Source organism: Talpa occidentalis, unplaced genomic scaffold (genome assembly GCF_014898055.3).
Source record: "Talpa occidentalis isolate TD23 unplaced genomic scaffold, MPIMG_talOcc4v2.1 talOcc4.9, whole genome shotgun sequence".
NCBI classification, from domain to species: Eukaryota; Metazoa; Chordata; class Mammalia; order Eulipotyphla; family Talpidae; genus Talpa; species Talpa occidentalis.
The window spans coordinates 4,156,423-4,178,140 of NW_023605305.1; positions in this window are offsets into that span (position 1 = coordinate 4,156,423).

Sequence of the window (21,718 nt, forward strand, 5' to 3'; positions counted from 1 at the left end):
CATCACACTGTTAAGGCTACTTCATGTAGCTGTGTATTAGGTTTTGAATTTGGGAAGTGTGAATGCTCCAACATTGTTTCTCAATATTGTTTTGGCTGTTTGGAGTCCCTTGTAGATCTGTATCAATTTGAGAATCAACTTTGCCATTTCTGGAAAAAAAAGTCGCTGGGATTTTATTAAATCTATAAACTGAGTGAACAGTGCTCTCTTAGTACTATCCAATGTTCTTATCCATGTACATGGGATGCCTTTTCATTTATTTAGGTCAATCTAATTTCTTTCCAATGATGGTTGGTTATTTTTCAATGAATATTCTGTTTGATTTTCCGTTTGGTAAAAGGCAAAGATTATCACAGGTATAAATTATCTTTAGCAAAACTTAAAAATTATTCTATTATGAAATATGCATGCTGAAAAGTGCCTAAAATACAAGTGTACCATTTAATAGACGATTACAAAGCGAATGCCAGCCCAAATCAAGAAATATAAGCCAGTACACCAGACACCTCTTTCCAACCCCTTTTGTCCCCCCATCATTTCTTGGTCTTTAACCATTCATGTATGCCGCTCTAAACAGTATGGTTTGCCTGTCACTGGACTTTATATAAGTGGAATCATGCTCTATATCCCCTTTTGAGTCTTCTCTTTTATGGTCAACATTCATTTTTTTTTTCCTGCACAAAGCAGCCATCCATTAATCATCATTGCTGTATAGTATTCCACCACAGAACTAGTGATCTATTCTACTGTTTTTGGACATTTGGGTTGTTTCCAGATGTTGGCTTTTTTTTAAAATCAGAAAAAAAATCACTAAAAACAATTCTCAGCAGCTTGAGCAAACACAGTCATGGGCTTTGCCCTGTAGAGACCTGAGGAGCAGCTGCTGTCCTTCCAAGTCACTTCAGAAGTTCCTGACCTCCCCCACAAACAGACACAGGCTGAGAATGCCGTCAGTGAAGCCTCTCAGCTTCTTACTGGTGTGGATCGTTTCAGACTTGGATTGTGCAATCAGCCCTGGCCTTCGGCTATGGCTAGGAATGAGCCTGGAGTGGACCATCTCCCCCAGTCATAGTCATTTAATCTTTAGATCTCTAGAGTGCTTTGGTAGGGGGGTGATGAGTGAGGGGTTCCAGAAAGTTGCTCTGTTGGCAGATCAAGCCTGACTATGTCTTTCCAGCTTCATTGAGAAGAAAGCACTGGGCCCACCAGCCCCGAGGTTTGGCTGTTTGAGATTGCATGGAAAGCAACGTTCAGTGGACTTTCACACTCCCCTCTGCTAGGTAGAACATGGGAAGACTTGCATGTAGCTTCAAATCTCACAGGATTAGTCTTGAAGCTAATTTCCATAGACTGAGCTCACTGATGCTGCCCAGGTGCTATCTGGCCGGAAGCAGGAGAGGGATGACTCCAAGGTGCTGGGTGATCTTAAACCATGCAGCCTTCACCAAAGCGACCAGCCACTCCTGACCCCTGGCCTGGCAACAGAGGGCTGGGATCTGCTTCTCCTGTCTCAGGGGTGATTGGTTCCCCAGGGAGGCCTGATCAGGAACAGCAGATAAGAAAAACCCCAGGACCCAGCTGCCTCTGACAGGCCTCACCCCATAAAGAAAGCAATGTCCTATTAGCCACTTTGTTTATTTCCAGTTTTTCCATCCTCCCTCTCTCACCAACTCCTTGGGGGCACTGTTAATAAACTCAGAAGGATTCTTGTTTTGATCCTGAGTCTGGCATCCACACCAAACCACTGGTCTGCTGCCCCATGTCCAGTGTCCAAAGGGGCCATGTCTGGGGTCTGACACGTTGTGACCTCCCTTGCCCCCAAAATGTATGGCGCAGAACTAAGGGCCCAGACCCAGCCAGGGTTGTGGCCATGGTGGGGGAGGAGGCCCCTGGAGTTAGTTGATTCAGTGATTCCCTCCTCCTTCCTTTGACCCCAGAAACTTGCACATGACCCCCTCCTCTGACTACTGCAAAGGGGTGACGGTTTGGAGTCTCTAAATTGGAGGAGCCCTAAATAATTTTCTGAGCTCAGCTGCAACCTCCGTAACAAGCCACGTAAGCGAGTCTAAAAACTAGAACAGAGAGGGACTTTCTCGTGCTGCTGGCGGAAGTGTGGCCGGCCACTTTTCTCAGTTCTGTTTGAAGGTAGGTGGGGCTCATCCAGCCCCTTCCTACCCAGGTACCACAGCGAGCTTCGGCTGCGGAGGAGGAACCACGCCGCCCCTCTGCAGACTTCCCACCCCCAGTATCCCGAAAGACGGCGCCCCTTCCCACCTGTTGTGCCAGCAGGCACAGGGCAGCTCCTCTCTCGAGGCAGGCACACGGATAAAGGAGAGTCCTGGAGCCTTCAATGGCTTTTTCAGGCTTTCATGCTCTTGCCACGCCACTTGCCGTGGGGCAAGCCTGCAGGCTGGCAAAGCAGGGAGGCCCCTGGCAAACCTTTACTTTTTCTCCTTGGGCTCCCTCTCGTGTCTTCTCCTAGCCATTCTGCCACAGCCGTCCTGTCTCCGAGTGACACCGCCCTTATAGCCTCGGCCTCCAGGCTCAGGTGTGCACACTTACGCATGCCCGTTCCTTGCTCCAGGTGTCCGCGCTCAGGCATGCGTGCCCTGCGCCCACGCTCCCAAGCGCCTGCTGCATGAACGTGATCAAAGCCGCAGGTGATAGCCACAGAGGCCAGCGGCGTAAAAGCATGATGGATTCACTTACCCTTTACCACCCCAAACTCTGAAGGCCGTCGCCCCCCAGCTTGCTGCACACCTGCTGTAACGGTGGGATGGCCACGGGGCAGGATCTCTATGACCCGAGCAGACCAGGTGAAGGAGGAGTCCGGGAGCCCTCAGTGGCTTTTGCAGGCTTTTATTGGGATTTACCAGGCGCACGGCTGGGGGCCGGCCAGCCCCCAGCAAGTCTTCACTCTATCTGGACTCTCCGGCCTTCTCTGGTGGGCTCTGCTTCTCTGGTGGGCTCTGCTTCTCTGCTCTCTGCTCTTCTTGTGGTTCTGCTTCTGCTGGTGTCCCGTGACACCGCCCTTATAAGCCCAGTCTCAGCCCAGGTGAATCCCATCTACCTATGCCCACACCCTACTCCAGGTGCCGCCATCAGGCGTGCGTTCGGGACCGCGAGGATCCATCATCCATCCTGATGGCGGGAGGGCAGAAAAGCCTGATATCATTTTCACTTACCCTACACCTGCCCTGCTGCCTACAGGAGCCCTGAAGACCTGGATCTGACGGGCTCTTAATTTACAGCAGCTGCAGGGCAGGGGTGGGTGAGGGGCCGCGTCAGACCGCATGCCCGGGTCCATGAAAGAACAGCAAAGTCACTAAAAGGAAAGGCTGTTTTCCTCTGCACCTCCTCTCGGGCCCTCACCTTGCAGGGTGGGCTGCTGGCACCAGAACAACAGCCTCAGCTCATGGTGAACCCCACCCCCCCCAATTCTAGTCCTGCCATATTTGGTGGGCAGGACCCTAAACATCCCCCACTCAGGGTTCCTGTCCCTGGTTACTCAGATGCAAAGCGAGGTAGAGGAGAAGATTCTGAGAATGAAAGGCCTGCTGTGAACTGAGTGTTTGCGAGTCCCCACCCCAGCCTGGGGTCAAGTCCATACCTGTGCTGGGGATAAGAGGCAGGGACTCCGGAAGGTGGGGTTAGACGACATCATGCAAGAGGAGGCCCACGGTGGGGTCATGCCTCTGTGAGAGGAGGGAGAAGCACCAGCTTCCTCTCAGCCAAGGGAGGCTCAGCGAGAAGAAGGCCAGCACCCCCAGGCGGTGGCCTCTCCCGGCACCCAGGCAGTGGGCACCTTGATCTTGCACTTCTGGCCCCCAGAACTGTGGGGCATATGTATCTGGTGGCGAAGCCACTCAGGCTGAGGCCTTTTGGCCTAGTAGCCCTTGCTGACCCTAAGGAGAGTGGACCTGACGATGCAGAGACTACCCAGGCTGTCCTGGCCTCTGGAGAAGACTTTGAAAGCAACAAGTCCGCTTTAGCCAAGAGGCAGAAGAGGAAGTCCTGCAGCTTTGCAGAGTGGGGCTCCGTGTGATGGGGATTCTGTGGGGAATCCAGCTGTGATCACGTGAGGTCTGAGATGGTAGGAAGGAAACGTGAGCGGCTAGGAGGAGCAGAGGGGGCGCTGCACCCCCGGCCCCCTGAACGGGTAGAGAAGGTCCAGCCAGCAACTCTACCACGAGGACCTAAAGGAAGTCACTTCAGCTTTTTAAGTCTCTGGTGCCCCATTCAGAAAATAAGCACAGAAAATTCACGGGGTGGTAGATTCCGGGCTGTACACAGAGCCCTGGACTCGGGGTCAGAAGTCGGAAAGGCTACTGGGTGACCTGGAGCCAGTTGCTTAACCTCCCCGGGTCTCGGTTTCCTCACCTCCCCCCAGAGCCAACAGCAGCCACTGATGTCCTTGGCATCTGGGCATAGCCGGGCACACGGCCGCCCACTGAGACCCTCACCGTCCAGTGGCCACGTGACCAAGGCCTCACCAGGGGAGCATACTGGCCCCTCTCAGAAGAGGCTTCGAGGCTGCTGGCCTCCTAGGAGAGGGCTGGTGGGGAGGGTCTCGGCCAGAGAGGATGGGATTTACCGAGGGGGCAGATGGGAACGTGTGTTAAAGGAGAACCGGGGGACTTCAGACTTTCTAAAATGAAAGGACCGAGTGGCTCTGATTGGAGGGAGCAGTTTTGGGGGGGCAGCAGCGGGGGCTCAGTTCTGGGCCGGTGGGATTCCACTGACAAGGAGGGGTCCTGAGACAGGTCCCTTTTGGAGACAGAATCGGAGGCAAAGCAGGAAGAGGGTGAGTCTGTGGAGGGAGGGAGCCGAGGAACTGCAGTGACCAGGCCAGGGAGCGGACAGTGTGTCTCAAGCAGTGGTTCGCACATGTACCTGTGGCAAATAGACGCAACAAACGTGGCCATTTTCAGTGGACAGTTCGGAGGCCCTGGTGACACTCACAAAATCACAGAACCTTCGCCATTATCCCTGCAACGTTTTCATCACCCTAAATAGAAACCTGCGTCCCCCAAGCAACTGCCCACCCTCCCCACCCACCCAGCTCCCGCACCCACAGAGGCAGTTCCCACCCACGGTGCCACGTCACTGCCTCTTCACTGTCCATGCGCAGCCGTCTCCCTCCACCCCGCTCCTCGTAAACTTCCATGGAGGGGCCCGGTCGCTGCTGCCCACCATGGGTTGTGTCCTGGCTGGAGTGGCACTTCTGCTCTGAGTAGGCAGCGACTCTTCACCTGTGTTTGAGGAGGTGATAAAGGCCGAGCACCCCTCTTTCCCGGCCCCTTTGAGTCTCGGGAGGAAGTGGGATTTCTTCTACTTTGGATTGAAAAGCCTGGCTTGGAATGGGAGTAAAAGAAAACTTTCAACAAGAACTCACTGTCGGGGGCCTTCCCTGGTGGCTCAGTGGTTGAGCGCTGGGCTGCGAAGCTGCCTGCAGCCTCTGCAGTGCCTGTTCGATCCCCAGCTGCCGGCGAGGGTCCCACATGGCGCGCAGACCTCTCCTGCCGCGCCCGCTGCTCCCCTCAGCAGTGTACTTCGGTCCTTCTGCCTGCTCTGCTCCCCACTCTGGCTTTGGTGAATTCTGTCACCCTCCTGCGCTTCTGACTATACCCAGTGCTTGCATAAATAAATAAATACATCTTTAAAAAAAAAAACTCACTGTCATGGCACAGGGATGAATCACATCCCCATGCAAAGGCTGCAGAGCGTGTGGAGTCTGTCCTGTGCATTGTCTGTCTGTCCCTGTCTCTCTGTGGAATGCGTGCTTGCCGAGGGCGGGGGGTGGTCTCTGGAGTCCTCATGCAGCAACCCCTCTGTCACTGCCTGTGGTGGGGGGGTGCCGGGAGTGTGGGCCAGCCCGGGGGTCCCTTGAGCCGTGGGGAGGGAGTCTGTGCTGCTGCTGGCTCAGGTGGGGTTCTCAGCTGGCAGGTCAGTAACCGAGGGGCGACCAGGGGCAGTCTGTTCCCCAACTGCCCTCCAGAATCTGGCTGTTCCTTTATTTACAAATGTGGTCAAGTTTCAAGAAATGTTTTTTTTTTAAAGCAGTAACTGTGTTTCTATCATTTATAGAAATTGCAGCCATTTTCACAGTGTAGTGTAGACTCCAGAATACCATTAATGCTCACCGCTCTTTTAAATTATTCTTGCAGTTAGACCAGCCTCTGTGGGATCTTATTCAATGGGCTAATGAGGGGCGCTTGGATTAAATGCGATTGGTTTTATCAACTATTCTGATGGTTATATTGCACTGTAATTGGACCGCTTTGTAACCCCATGTGTTTTATCGTCACCTTTATCCTCTGAGTTTGAGTCTTCGCTGGCCTGGCAGAGGGGTCCTGGTATGGCCTATCCTTCCTTGCACCCCTCTGTGGCTTCTCGCCGCCCAGGGCCAGGATTTAGAGGCCAGGCCTGGGCCTGTGTGCTGGGCACTAGGAGACGCTGCCTCCCCCAAGCCAGAGGAAACCAGGACTGTTTAAGGCCCTGCCTCCCATCTCTGTCCCCGCCAGGGCTCGCATCCGAATCTCCTGGGAGCTATTTTCCCTTCTCACACACTCTAAATTTTTGTTAGGGAAAATCTCAAACACGCACAAAAGCTCATGAGCCCCCAGGGATCCCCAGCCAGCTTCAATGTTCAGGGCCTCACCACCGCCTTGTGTCCTCTACACCCACCCAGGGAACTTTCCTGGCCCCGCCCTCACGGAAGGACCAGAGTGGGAGGGAGCCTCGCCGAGCTCCAGCGTATGGAACCTCTTCTAAGCTGCGCCCGACACCCCGGGTGACCCACGCAGGCCTCCATGTGGCCCCCTGGGCTCTCACTCCCTCGGCCAACCCCACCAGCTGGAGGTCTTCCCTGAGTCCTGCTCACACTCACCCTCTTCTCAGGGCACCAGCCGGCTCCTGTCCTTGGCTGGGTCACCTGTCCTGTGACTGGCTGGAAGCCGGTACTGGTGTTAAATAACCAGGAGCTGCGGCCTTGAGCAACCAGCACAGCAGCGGGGCCCAGGGCCCAGAGTTGACCCCTCTTGGCCTTTGTGGCTGGAAAGGCAGTGCTAAGCTCTAAACTTGATTTTGAAGTGTCCAGAGCAATCCCTGTGATGGGCGGGATTATGTCCACCCCCCATCCGCACCCCAAGTCAGATGTCGAGGTCAAACTCCAGGCCTTGGAATGTGGCTGTGTGGAAACAGGGTCGAAAAAGAGGTGATTACATGAAAATGAGGACTGAGGGGTAACCAAAGAAGTGGGGGACCTTACGAAAAGGGGGAAGTCTGGACACAGGCACAGGGGGACCACGCTGTGCACAATTAAAATGCAGGCCTTGTTCAGAATCATCATGAGTGTCAACTTGAAGACAGGGGTCTGCGGGGCACACAGGCTGAACCCCAACACGCTCTGCTGTCCCATGTCACAGGGAGGAGGAGGCCCATGTCGGGGGCACAGCACGTCAGCAGGAGCCACTGGCTCGCATCCAAGGCCTGCCTGCTCACAAGAGCCTCCGGGAAGATTCCAGGCCACGACCTGGGGGAAACTGCTTCCAGGCGTCTCCACATTGTCAAGTGTCCTCACTGCCCTCCGAGCTGGAGTCCGTATTTCAGGAGTGAAATTCCTGTCTGAAAAGGATGACTCTGGACATCCTTTTAGGGACAGGGAAAGCAGATGTGACATGTGCTGTGGGGTGACACAAAGGTCCAGGGTTGGGGGGAAGCACCAGCCAATCGGGGCTACAGAAGTGTGTTAGGTGCACGCGCACTTGGCTGAGCGCCGGCCTTCACGTTGGCTCGCTTCCCTTGGCATTCCCAGTTCTGAAAAGGGATGCGGGAGCTTGTCCAGGGAACGCCCCGCCGCGGGGATGGACACAGCGAGAGGCATGTGGGTGAAGAGGGAGAGTGTGGGCGAAGAGGGAGAGTCCGTCGCCCCCTCTCTGCAGGAGGTGTGTGGGAAACATGGTCAAGGACAGCACCAGGGAGCTCAGGGGCCAGTGAGCTTCGAGCACATTTCCCCTGCACCCCAAGCTCCCGATAAATCAAATGGCCGGGGGCAGGAGAGGTTAGCACTCTGGTGGGAGCCCCTGGACTGCTATGGGGTCCCCCTAAGGGAGGCCAGGTGCTGCTGGGACAGGGCCCACTCGCCCCTGGACACCCTGGTGGCAAGGCACAGAGGAGGCCGATCAACACCCGGTCTCTCTTGTTTTCCCTGCTGCCCCCACCAATTTTAACCTCTGGCCCTGGGGAGGTCCCGAGAGAGAGGCAAAGATCATTTTCTTTCTCAAATGTCCGGCAGCTATGGTTTGTGGATCCCTGTGTGCTTGCAAGTACAAGCTTGGGAAACAGAAAGAATTTGTGTTAAATATTCCCGGAACTCACAGGGTAATCACGTCAGTTCTCACCGGCGCCTCAGCTTCTGATGTGGAAAAAGGGGGTTATTAGAATGAACGCTCCCTAACAGGTGACTTGGCGTGGTCTCCTACCGGGCGAGCTCTGCAGGGACAAAATTAGCCTGCAGCTCATTTGTCAGAAGGACCCTTAATTGCTGGTCCCCTGGCCACTCACCCACAGAAAGTATGTTTTTAAGGGCCTGAGGAATCTAGATGAGCTCAAATATAAATACAGTATTTGTGAGTGTGTGCACACAGGCCCTTTTGTTTTTAATCAAACTTTAAACTTTGGAATATTTTAGATTTACAGAAAAGCTGCAAAGGCTAAACAGAGTCCCCTCCTACCATTTGCCGTTTCCTGTGACGTAACAGCTCACGTAACTGTCGCTGTCTGTCAACACTAAGAAATGGACACTGGTGTGTTACTTTTGGAGGTTTTACTCATTTTCTAGCCATGTCCTTTGTTTCTGCCCCAGGAGTCAATCCAGGACACCCCATTGCAGGTAGTCAAATATAAATATGTATGTTTTAACTTTTATTTGGGATTAATCATAGATTTACAGGTAATTGCAAAAAAAAAAAAATATGTACAGAGAGATCCCATGTGCCTTCCCCCAAGTTTTTGGTTAAATCTTGCTAAACTGCAGAACAATTCTGAAACCAGGAGAAGCTACTGCTGTGACCTATAGTTTATTAAACATATATGCATGGGTATTTTAATGAAAAATGCACTTTTTTTCTTATTTATGTTCTTACATTATTGTTCATTTTGGTGCAGTATTTGATTTCTCTCCTCAAGTGTAGTCCCTGTAGTTCTCCCACCACATCACCCGTGATCCTTCATCTCAGTCCCTGTGCTCCCCTCCCCTGTTTTGACCCCTCTCCCTTCCCCTCTCTTGCTGTAGGCCTCAAATCTATGGTCAGTTTGCAAGTTTTTTCTTTTTCCTGACCCTTTGTTTGTTTTCACTACATCCCACCTGTAAGTGAAACCATCTACTGTTTTTGTTTTTCCTTCTGACTTAGTTCATTGAGCATAATCCCTTCCAGCTCCATCCATGTTGCTGCAAATGGCACAAGTATCATTTTTGATGGCTGAGTAGTATTCCACCGTGAATATAGACTGCAACTTTTTGATCCGTTAATGTTTCAGGGCATTTTTGTTGTTTCCATATCTCAGCTATTGTAAATAGAGAAATGCACATATTTTAAAAATTATTTTAATTGAGGTAACATTCATTTACAACACTGTTTCAGAAATACAGGTTCACACCTCCTCAGATGCACATCACCACACTCACCAGCAAAGCACCAATAACCCTCCACCATGATTTATCAAATATATTTTAAGGCTCTACCTTGCTTTGCAGTCAAGAAGATCAAATACTTGCTCTAAAAACATGACATTTGCTCCTGATTCCACTGGCCTCCACACTCAAGTCTAACCATGAAGTTCTAGATCCTTCTCCCAACCCAGAATACTGGCTGGGCCCTGCCCATTTATTCCCCGAGCAGAAGTGCACCCGCCTGGGTCTGGATGCCCTCAGCTACCGGAAGGACCCTGAACTCCCCAAGTCCACAGCTGGTTTGCGTGTGTATGAGTCCCCCTGCTTGTCTCCCTCCATTCTAAACCCACTCCCATGGAGCCCAAACTGCTCTGCCCACTCCTAGGAGTCCCAGAAGGACGAGCAGCTGATGTCTCCCCCGGTCCACCTTTAGGTGGCCAGACTGGCCTGTGCATCCACTTCCAGAGTAAACGCAATGGCCACCAGGACAGCCGTCTCACCCCAACCCGCACGGACGAACAGGGCGTTTCCATCACCTCACTTGTCATCCAGGCCTCTGCAGGTGCCCTCCGCGGAAAAAGGACCATTTTTCTTGTTTTCATGTTGGCATCACTGAAAGCAAAGTGAGATAAGAAGAGAGGTGAGTGCGAATGATTTTACCTGAACCCAAATGAAGAGACAGTTCCATCCATAGCCAGGAGTGCAGCCCCTCTAACTGACCAGAGCGGGACCAGAATCAGCAGGGGCTGGGGAGAAGGCAGCCATTCTGCACTTCTGCCTGAAGCCGAAATGAAAGACTCCCGCTCAGACATGATCCCAAGTGCCGCTTGGGTCAAACCTCAGTGCCGCTTGGGTCAAACCTCCGTGCTGGGTCTGAGAGTCAGTCTGTCCCTACAGCCACATTCCAGGAATTCCATGGGCCCCACTTCAGCCCACACCAGCTGCCACGGCCTGGGGAGAGGGGAATGCGTGGCCGAGTGGCGTGGTCAAGCCAACATGCGCTATAAAGGGCCCCTCTCTGAACCAGCTCTGAACTTGGAGGAGGAATTCCCTCAAATTGGGGGGCGGGGGACGATTCCTGTAGACAGAGAACCTAGAGTCATCCAGCTGTGTCAAGGTCAAGGTCAAGGTTAAGAGTCCCAGTCCCAGAAAACCTCTCTCAGGGGCCTTCTGACTTTTGGAGTGGTCAGGATAGAAACAGGGGTCCAGGCGGGATGGAGGAAGACCAGAGGAGGGCCGCTGGGCAGGCTGGAAGGAGAGTCACAGGAGCATGTGGTGGTGAGGGGGGTCACAGCAGGTGCTGATCTTTGACTGAGCTGAAGGTGCTGGAGCCCCGTCACCTCCTGGCCCCTGGAGGCTTGTCTCCCACGATGGGGTCAGAGGAGTAGCCCCCATTCAGTATCACCTCTCAGACTTGAATTTCTGTAAGCACTGGGTGGGGGAACAATGGGAACAAGGTGGGACAGACAACTGGGGTATACTCACAGCTCACCAGCATGGGGCTGGAAACGGCGCGGAGCAGGCCATCTCCGCTGGAGCACAGGACCTGATTTGGGGTCTCCCAGGTTTCCCCGAGACTGTGGGGTTGCTCTGGGTCCGGAGGCTTGGGTCCAGTTCTGGCCGCCGGTGCCTCCCAGTTCACTGGCCCGGAAGTTGGCATCTGAGGTGGAGCTGGTGGAGACTCGTGTTCTCTTCTTAGCCCCTTGGGGGAGTCTCTCACTGGCCACCAGAGGACACCCCCAACGCCTCCATCCCATCGACATGCCAGGCCTAGCTTCAGCTGAAAAGAAAAAGCCTCCCCCAGGCACCCGCACCCGCCAACACCCACATGGCCAAGTCCTCTGAGGCCCACAACGGTACTGGAGATGTGTCTGGGGGAAGAGGGCGGGAATGTGCACCCACAAGTGGCTCCATGGAGCCAGGGGGCACCTGGGCCCAGCCCTCAGGACCCGAGCTGGTCCCCCGAGCACAGACTCTGGACCCGGGCCACTGGGGCTCAAACCTGGCTCCCCTTCCCATAGACCACACCTCTGTGGCCCATGCTGCGGGGCGAGGCTAACAGGCCCTGCTCCTGCGCGAACACACGTGGAGAGCCGACAGCAGAGCCTCCTACGTCTGATGCTGTGTCAGTGCCGCATTCTCGGACCTGTGGACAAACTCCTCCGAGCCAGAACCCCCTGAGAGCAGGGCACCCCAGGGCTCCTGGCAAGGGTACCCCCAGAGCCTCACCAACTGCAGAGCGGAGCTCCCAGCGCCTGGCCCACGTCTCCTGCCGCGTTCCCCTCTGGGCCGCAACGTGCCGCACTTCTAGGGCAGTATACTTGCTGATTGCTTCTCCCTATTGCTCACAACAACCAGCTAAGACACTGCCAAAGAAGCACTCACAGCTGCCCTCCGGTGATGCCGGGAGGCCTGTCCTGGGCGGCTGGGGACCTGTGGGCCAGAAGGGAGTTAGGGGAGGGGACAGGACGTGGAGGAGAAAGCTGAGACCCCAAAGGCCCAACAGAGCCAGTCCATGAGTCCTTGACAAGCAACCTAGAGGAAACCAGAAAAGGCCGGCGGTCTAAAAGTCCGCGGGTCCCCTTCAAAAGGAAGCACCAGGAGAAAGCAGCACCGAAGCTTCCATCCCGGGCCCATTTAGAGGGCATGTCCATCAGATCTCTGCCAGAGAACCAGGACCAGGAAGCTGGGTGAAGCAATCTATTTCACAGACTTGGCTCATGGGATGGTGGGCACTGGGCAGGCTGAGGTCTGTGGGCAGCCTGGAGGCGGGAAGCACTCAGGCGGTGGCTGGTGCATCAGGCCACGGTGGAAATTCTTCTTCAGGGAAACCCCAGTCTGGCACTGAAGGCCGTCAACTGATTGGACCAGGCCCACCACATTATGACTGATAATCTTTACTTCAGGTGAATGGATTGTGGAAGTCACCCACGTCTTGAAGGCCTTCACAGCAGCTCTTACACATGTCTTGGGCTGAATCGCTGGGTGTTGCAGTCTGGTCCAGAGGATACTGCAAACCAACCATCACAGAGATGGCTTGGCAGTCCAGTGACTTAACTGCCTAGGAGGCAGACAGCCCGGGAGACGCCTCCTCTCCACGTGGGTGTGTTCTCAGGGGGGGTCAGTGTGACTTTTACCCCAGCCAGGGAGACAAAGCAACTTGCCAGCACAATCTGTCTGCCCGAGAGGAGACACTCAGCTCTTCCCATCTGTTTCACAGGACACAGAGCTCTCTCTCGGCTACTGCAAGGTGTCCAGTGAGAGCTGTTGGGGTCTGCTCCTGCCTTAGTCCTCTGCCCCCCAACAGGTGACCTGTGAAGCTCTGCCCAGAACACAAGCCAGATTTGCCTTTAATCATTCTTTTTCAGCGTGTGGAAATGCCTCTAATGTGCCCAGTTTTACCCAAAGGTGGTTCCTGCAGAACAAGTGCACCAGTCAGAACATTTCCCCTTTAACGAGCAGAACAATCACCTGGACACTTGGTCGAAGGCAGGTTCCCGGCCCCACACCCAACTCTGATCTTGTAGGCCTGGGCCGGGTCAAAGGCATGTTCTTGGCAACCGAGTCCCTGGGGGTCCAGAGAAGCAGGAGGAGTGTGAGCAGACCACAGCCATCTCCATCAGCTGCCCTTTAAGTTCCCACGGAGCTAAAGAAAAAGTGGATTTTGGTGATGATGGTCTTGGATGCCAGGATTCCTTCCCATCCGGAAACCTCCCAAATCCCACAGTGCTTCTTGCAGGAAACACGACGTGCCCACCGAGGGGCCCTCTGATGTGCAGATACCATGAGGGTGTTGAGGACTCGATGTGGAGGACAGCAGGTGCCCTGGCCTTGGGGCCCACGGGGAGAGATGGGCAGGATCCAGACCTGCGAAGTCACAGCTGTGAGCAGCTCCAAAGCACAAGAACAGAGCTCGTGATGTGCACGACCTCGTGGAAGAAGCTCTGAGGAGGATGAGTCATGGTTCCGCATCCCACAGCCCAGCAGGGGTGCAAGAGGGGCCACGGGAGTCGAAGTCCTGTCCTAGTGTCCTCTGCGGGCCGCAACATTGGAAGCTGGAGGGGCTTTTCTGCTCGCGCGCTGATGGCATCTGGAAAGTGTGACCCGTTGGCAGGAAGGTGGTGGGGGCTCAGAGGTGCCGCGGAGCCCGTCCGGATCTGCAGGCAAGGTCAGTCCAGGTTGGAGCCGGGGTTGGGGGGCACCTGCCTTACGGCCCCAAGGGCAGCCCCCAAAGGATGGACCTCAATGATGTGAGCCTTGAAAATCATCCTCAGGTCCGCTAGAACAGCTTTCCCTGTGGGGCAGCCACCGCCCTCGTGTCCCCAAGCTCCAGGAGCTACCTGTGTCTGCCCTGGAGAAATGAGAGCCTCTTCAGGTCTCTGTAGGTGATGCTGTGCACACCTGTCTCCTGCTGGTCCTGCTGGCCCTGCAGCTTCTTGGGTGAACGGCAGGCAGACCAGCTCTTGACAGCTGCCAGTCAGAACCCTCTGCCTCTGCCCGCCGCAGAGCTGGGGACGTGCTCATCTAGCACCCTTTATGTTTAGAAATCTTGCTTTTTCCTAATGTGGGATGGTGCCTTGCGCAGACAGCCCTGGGAGGCAGATCAAGAGGGAGAAAAACGTACTTGCTTGACACTCTCCAGCCTGATGCTTACCACGCAGGGAAAGGCTGGGAATGGCCATCACGATCGCCTAAAACTACCCTTGCATTAAGTAATCGAGGATAAGGTGCGTGTGTTTTAAGAGCGAGAGTTACTGTATCACCCACAGGTCAGTTAGAAACCCGAATACACCGACAGTGGCAGAGATAGTGGACGCTGCTGCTCTGGCCTGGGTCCAGCCCCTGGCCCTGCTCCCGGGCCCTGGTTTGGTTCAGGTACCCCCTGCCACTCCCTAGTCTCAGGAATTCCACCGCGGGAACCCCTTCTGTTGCCAGTGATTGCTTGAGGCTGGCCATGGGGCTTTATTCCAGCCAGTAAGATGTGCAGGAAACCAGTGGGGGTTTGGGGAGGTTCCCTCTTTCATGAGGAGAGACCCTTCCCTCCCCTCCCCCAGGAGACACAGGGGACTGGTAGGAGAGGAAGCCAGGATGGGGGAGCAGCAGGGTAGGATGTGGAGAGAACTGAATTTCAGGTCATTGCTTCGACCTGGATGGGACAAGTCACTGAGCAGCCTGACCCCGGGGCTGGATTTTATATGTTCTGATTATTTAGGTCATTTTGAGCGGCGTTTCTCTGCTGGCAGAGGACGGGATCCTCATGCTATATCCCCAAATCCAAGTAATATGGACATCACAAACCATCTTTGGAATTAAAAAAAAAAAAAGAGACAAACTATTGAACAAAACCATCGTCACAGAAATCCCATCATGGCAGAAACAGCTCCCTGTCCCCTCCCTGCAAGGCCTCAGGGCAAGGGTGGCTCTGCAATTAGCCTGTTACCCCGAGGGCCTCTTCCCGGGGAGCTCGACTAACATGGGTGATGCTGCAGGGGCTGCAGGGAGCAGGGCTGCGGAGAGGAAGCCCCAAATGCACTTTCAGAGCAGCTCAGAGGCTGCCAGCCATGCTCAGCACCTGCTTGATGACAGCCGTGCATCTGGAATGTGACCATGGGTGGGTTGATTTCAACTTCTTTTTTACCTTTAATTGTAATTCATTAAGAATAAATAAATAAACACACTTTCCAAAATGCCAACTGAGACTAAATCAGTTTTTGTTTGGGGAGAGGGGCAATTCCTCAGCCCTATGCTCCGTCCCCCCTTTCTGTCCTCAAGCCAGATATCCTGCCACCCCCACCCCAGAGCTGTCTAAGGGGCAGCTGCTGGCTACTCCCTGGGCAGGAGGGGAGAGGTCGACAGAGCTGGACACGCCCTTCCAGGAAGGGGATTTCAAGGCATAAACTATTTCAAATGAAATCCAGCCCAGCAGGCTAGGCTATAAATTTGAGCTTTGGAAGTCCAGCTTGCCCATTCTCTCTGAGCAGGGGTCGAAGGTGCTGCCCCCAGAGGGCCTGGCCAGAGGTAGCTGAGCAGCCGAGCAGAGGTAGCCCCTCATGGAAGGACAAGGGGGTGGGGAGACCAGCGCCTGAGCCTTTCCTTTCACACAAAATAATCTCCCGGTTCTCGCCCCTCTGCGGCTCAGCTCGCTGTTCAGTGTCCCGGCTCCCTAAGGGATCTGCTTTTCAGAGCTAAGACAAAGAGGCTGACCTTCCTGCACAAACACAGCAAATCTCTCCCCAAAAACATCCACGACTGCCCCTGCTAACCCCAAAGGTCTTTTCCTCAAGTTGTAAATGTTGACATCAAACTAAGTTGGCAGAAAAGGTTTTGAAAAGGTGCCTTACCTGCTCCGTGGGCAGTGGGAGGACCTGGGGTCACCCTTCAGCTGAGGCCCTGCCCCTGGGGGCCTCCGCGCCTGTCCTGTCGGACCTGTCTGGCCGCCTCGCGCCTGTCCTGTCGGACCTGTCTGGCCGCCTCCTGGGCCTGGCATCTCTGCTGCAGGCCGGGCCTGGCCGGGCCGGGCTCCCCGCCAGGCCGGGAGTCATCCACCAGCCCCTCTGAAGGTGCGCATTCAACTGGGGAGCACCCAGGTCCCCTCCCTCTGTGCTCACCCTGTGACCTCCCCCCACACCCCAATCAGGCAGAGAACTTCTCTCCTGACTCATCCGAGTTCTAACCCTAAGGCCAAGGAAGAGAATGAAGAGGAAGGAGGGAGGGAAAAGCTGGCCCCTAAGCCGACAGCCAACAGCCCCGCAAGGTCCAGGACGACCTTCCCCTAGGAGCAGGGGTCACATGCCAGGGCTGCCCTTCCCTCTGGATGGCTCTTGGAGGGAAGCAGTTTCACCCCAGCAAGCGACAGCCTGGCAGAAGCCTCTGCACCAGAGAGCACCGTCCAGGTGCCCCGAACTGCTGAGCTCACCCAGACGGCCATCCTCGTGTCCCCAGCCCTTCCACGGTCACTGCGCACAGGGTACTGCCTGGTTGCAAGAGGAGCGCCCTGCTGGATGTGGCAACCAGGGCGCGCTGGTGTCGCTGGGCCCAGAGCGTCTCCCGCTCCCTCCCAGCCCCCAGGACTAAGGGTGCTTGGCAGCCAGAGGCAGCTTCTCTTCCCTTTCACTCCCTGGTTCCTGATGCCGGGCAAGCACAAGTCGGCAGTGACCATGGGAGGTCACGATCGCTCACGAGTGTGAGTGAGGTCACGGTCAGAGCCCGCCCGGCCGGACACCCAATCACAGCTCACGCTCAGTCCAGCGCCCCGAGGCGGCTGATGCAGCCGAGTCTCGGGGAGCCGGTGCAGAACAGGAACAGCCAGGCCCGAGAGGAGGGTGTCGGCACCCTGAGATACCCTGAGAGCAGGGCCTTCAGGCGCACGCAGACCCTGAGACCCAAAGCCCCGATTAGGAATCCCAACCCTTCCTCTGGGAGACAGTGAGGCAGGGACGGGAGCCCAAGAGGCCAGTGGCAGAGTTCAGGCGGGAGCCAGCCTTCTTCCTAGGTAATGCCCCCTCCCCATGGCAAGGAGGAGACCCCCCCCAACACTGGGCGGCCAGGTAGGCCCTCAGCTGGCTGCAGGCTCATGGCATCCTCCAGCAACACTGTCCCTTGGGAGCCCCATGTCTAAGCCAGAGGCCAGATCTGTCACCCCAAGAGGGACCAGCAGCAGGGCCGGGGCTCCTTCAAAGGCCTGAGGCACAGCAGTGGGGACCACATGGGCCCAGGGCGTGGAGGCCCCTCCCTCGCCTCAGCTTCAACGGCGGGTCCTTGCTTCCCGCCCCCTCCTGTCCAGGGTCAGAGGCCCTACGAAAGTCCCCGGAGCACCAGCCTACTTCAGGCCTCAGTCCTTGCATCGGCCGCCACTCCCCAGGCTGAGGGGGAGGGAGCACCCGGGAGGAGCACGCGGGAGGAGCACTTGCCACGCCAGAGAACTGGGCTGCGAGACGCACGTGGTGAAGTCGGCAGCAGATGCGCCGCCCGCCCGTGGGTGCTTTAGGGAAGTATTTACCCAGAAATGCTAAAAAAGAAGCTGAACGTTTCTGCCTCCCGTTCTGGAGACGGGAATTTTCTGAATTTGCATCGAGTCCCGTGATAAGTCACTTGGGATCCCCGAAGCGGGGAGGCTGCTTGTGGTTAGAGCCGGTGAGTCAACGAGGCAACAGAGAGCCGATGAGGTCAGCTCTCTGGAACGGGAACAGAGAAAACGGCAGCCAGCCAGAGTCACCCACGGGGGTCCCCGAAAGTCCTCAGAATCAAAGCCAGGTTCCCGGCGGGGGGCAGTTCCATCCCGCAGGGACATCTGTCTGCATCTGGACACAGTTTGCACTGTCACACCTGGGGATGGGGCGCTCCTGTCACCTGAGCAGGTCGAGGCCAGGGATGCTTCCCAAACACCTCACAGGACCGGGCACCCCCACACCTGAGTCACCCCATCCCAAATGGCAACAGCATTGTGTGGAGCTGTACAAAGAACATTTCCGTCTGGGCTTTGCAAGTGCTGGGCCCCTGGACATGCCCTCGGGCCACGGCCCTGCGGGGCCACCTACCTCATGAGGCCAGGTGGCCCGGGGTGTCTCTGGGGGGGCTTCTGGCACAGACCCTGCTGCCCAGCCTCCGCGGGCTGGGCACAGCCTCCAGTCTGCACCAGAAGCCCCCGCTGCCTGCCGGCTCTGCAGATCCCACGGTGACACCACAGGGAAGGAGACTCATCACAGCCACGGCCTGGCCTGCCGGGCTGCCCCCAGGCACCCTGCACATACTTTGCCTCACCCGAGTAAATAAGAGCCTCGCCCGCTTGAACAGTCTCACAGCGTTCCTGGCCTTCCAGGCCGGCGGAAGAAAGTCAGCTGCACGCCCAAGTGTGCCGGGGGTGGGGGGAGAGCCCACGTGACCCCCTCCATATCATGTATCACCTGAGGAGCGGGGACCCCAGCTGGACTCCACCCCCACGGCCTCCCCACACTCAGTGGGGGCATCTGAGTCATGCCGGCGGGGCCAGGGAGGCCTGTGGCAGGAGGAAGGAAGGACTGGAGAAGGAAGCCCCCAGCTCCATGACCTGGCCCGGCCGCAGGTGCATCTCTCGGGAATGAGGAGGAAGCACACAGGTGAGGCAGCAGAGGGGAAGGTGCTGTAAATGGTTCAGTGCCAGACTGCCCCTGAGCTCACATCTGGAGATCACCAGCGAGTTAGACTTTTTCTTAGTTTATTTGCCAGTTGGGTGCTCGGAACCAGGAATTCCCCAGACACGAGAAGTGTGGGAAGTCCACCGGGCAGGGGAGGGGAGCATGCTCTGAGCACACTTCAGACACCCAGAAACCCCCCGGGGCCCTACACCTCACTTTTCTATCTTTGGCCCTGTGTGGTGGGGGCCAGGGCGGGTACCCGCTGCATGAATGAAAGGACAGGCAACACGGCAACCGCCATCAGGAGTGGCCCTACTATGTGCTGGCTACTTTCTAAGCCCTTGACCAGCATCCCTCAAATTTGGAGCCCGTGAGTGTGACCTTATTTGGAAAAGGGGTCTTTGCAGAAGGGCCTAACTCAGGCTCCCGAGATGCGGCACCTGGATTATCCAGAGAAGGGGACGTGAGGACACTAGCAGGGACTGCAGCGATGGGGCCACAGCCAGGGATGCCAGGGAGGCCCCCAGCACCTGGAAGCTGCACCCAAGTCTCGGGGGGCAGCCCCGCTGGTCTCAGGACATGAGACCCCACATTTCTGCTGTTTGGTGATTTGCGATAGCAGCCCGGGAAACACCCATACTCTGGACCTCAGGCACGACAGGGTGGGGAAGGCGAGGGGGGAGCAACGCCCCAAACCTCCATGACCAAGTTCCTCCCTTCCCCAGGACATGCTGCTGCCCCCGTATGGTGCTGTTACAGCCCCCCTCTGTCAATCAGCGCTCCCCTCGGATAAACATGCTCCCCCCCAACTTCACGGCCAACCGAAATGAAAAATCGGGAATTCTGACTAGGAATAAACGAAAGCAGGAATCAAAGCCACGCTCTGCCTTCCGATCTCCCTGCCCCTTGTTCGACATTGGGGTGGCGGCCAGCTTTCCCCCGAGAGCCCCTTGTGCTGACGGCTACTGTACACCCGGAGCTAGCCCGACCGGGGTGGGGTTCTGGCCCCACAGTGACCGAGAAGCAGAGACTCAGATGGGAGCAAGAGGTTTGCTGAAAGCAGATTCACTGCCAAAGCCAAGGAGAAACAAACAAGAGAGAGGGTGGAGGGAAGGGACACGCAGAAGACATACCTGGCGCGAGCTGGGGCCCTGGGGGCTCCCGGGCTCGCCCCAGACCACAGCGCGCAGCCGTGGAGCTGCCAAGGGAGCACCTGGCTCCGCAGGAAAAGGTAAAACTGGGTCTGGGCTGTCCTAGGAGGAGCACTGTGCCTTCTACCTGTGCCCACGCGAACGCCAGGTGGTCTCCTGCCCACCTGCCCCGGGGAGGGAAGCCACCCGGGGTGTCCCGGGCTCCCACCCTCTCCGCTCGTGAACCCTGCCCTGGGTGCAATGGGGGGATGCGTCCGCGGCAGCGCCCCGCATGGTCTCGGGCAAACACAGAAGGAGTTCACCCAAGAATGCCCGGCAAGTGAACACGGGAATGGAGGGCAGAGGGACGTGGGGAGGGCTTTGTCGTTCTGATTCTGTCTGGATTCTTCGCTGGGCTCTCCTCCCGCCCTCTGCTGCCTCTACCTCCAGCTCTGGCGGCTTCGTTTCCCCTTTACAAAACTCCTGGGCCCATGCAGCCAGGGAAACAGCTGTGACTGTATGAGCTCCCCTGGAGGGCAGGTCCCCACAATTCAGGGGGATCAGGAAAGAATGTAAGAAATGCGGTGGTGTCTTAACTTTTCTTTCTAAGTTGTAAACTGTTGACAAGAAACCATGAGGATGAAAGAGCCATAGGAATTGGGGAGGAGGGCCCTGCAGTGGCTCGTGGTGTCCTGGTGTCCTGCCCCTGAACAGTCCCTCCCCCCAAAGTGGGAGGAGCCCAAGACTCCCTCCAGCCAGCAGGGGATGCACGTGGCTCGCATACCCCTGCAAGCTTCACTCTACTGCTCGCCTGCAAACAGGTTAGGGCTGGAGCTGGTCCCCTTGTGGGCTTTAAAGAAGGGAGCTGCCACTTGTGGAGGGACCAGGAAGGGGACTCCAGGGCTGAGGGACAGTGGGTGGCCTCTAGGAGCTGAAAGCAGCCCAGGGTCACAGGCAACAAGAAGTCAGGGATCTCCAAGAGCCACACAGAGGTGGATTCTGCCAATGACCGAGCGAGCTTGGGCTTGGACCCTGCCCCAGCTGAGTCTCCGGATAAGACCTCAGCCCTGGCTGACACCTCAGTTCGCGCTGCCCGGGGCCAGCAGAGCCAGGCCCAGACTCTTGAATGACAGGACCCGTGGAGCCTCAATGGATGTGCTTAAAGGACTAAGTGCGTGGCCATCTTGTTACACAGCATTTGACCAACACAGTGATGAAGATAAAGGGATCATGACGCCCACTAAATATGGGTTTGGGGTTCTCAAGGCCACGTCACACCCATTTCAGCTCCTGGGGCACTGGCGGTCGCCCTCCCTCTTGGTGGTAGCTCAGTGACCACAACTGCCCCCTCCCACCTCAGAGTCACGCTACGGCTTCAGAGCCTAGTTTGCCAGGACCACACTGCTGCCTGTCCATGCCGCCCACGGAGGCGCGCTCTCCTCGTGTGTGAGTGGGGACGATGATGGCTACTTCCCAGCATTGGGAGGAGCCCACAGGCTGCACATCCATGGGTCTGGGCAACCTCAGAGACAACCTTCTAGGCCTTCTATTCTGCACATGCAGTTTTAATCTCTATGCTTATTCCCTAAAGGACACAGTGTAGCAAGTCCTTACACGGCATTTACACACTATTATAAACCATCCAGAGCATGGGGGGGGGTATCTGTGGATTCCAGGCAAACACCATACAGGGGGTTGGAGGATCTGTGGGTTGGATATCCGTGGGGAGTCCTGGGATCAACCCCTCACAGACACAACTGTAAGGTAGTAAAAGAGCCCCCCTTATTCTTATCCACCCACCT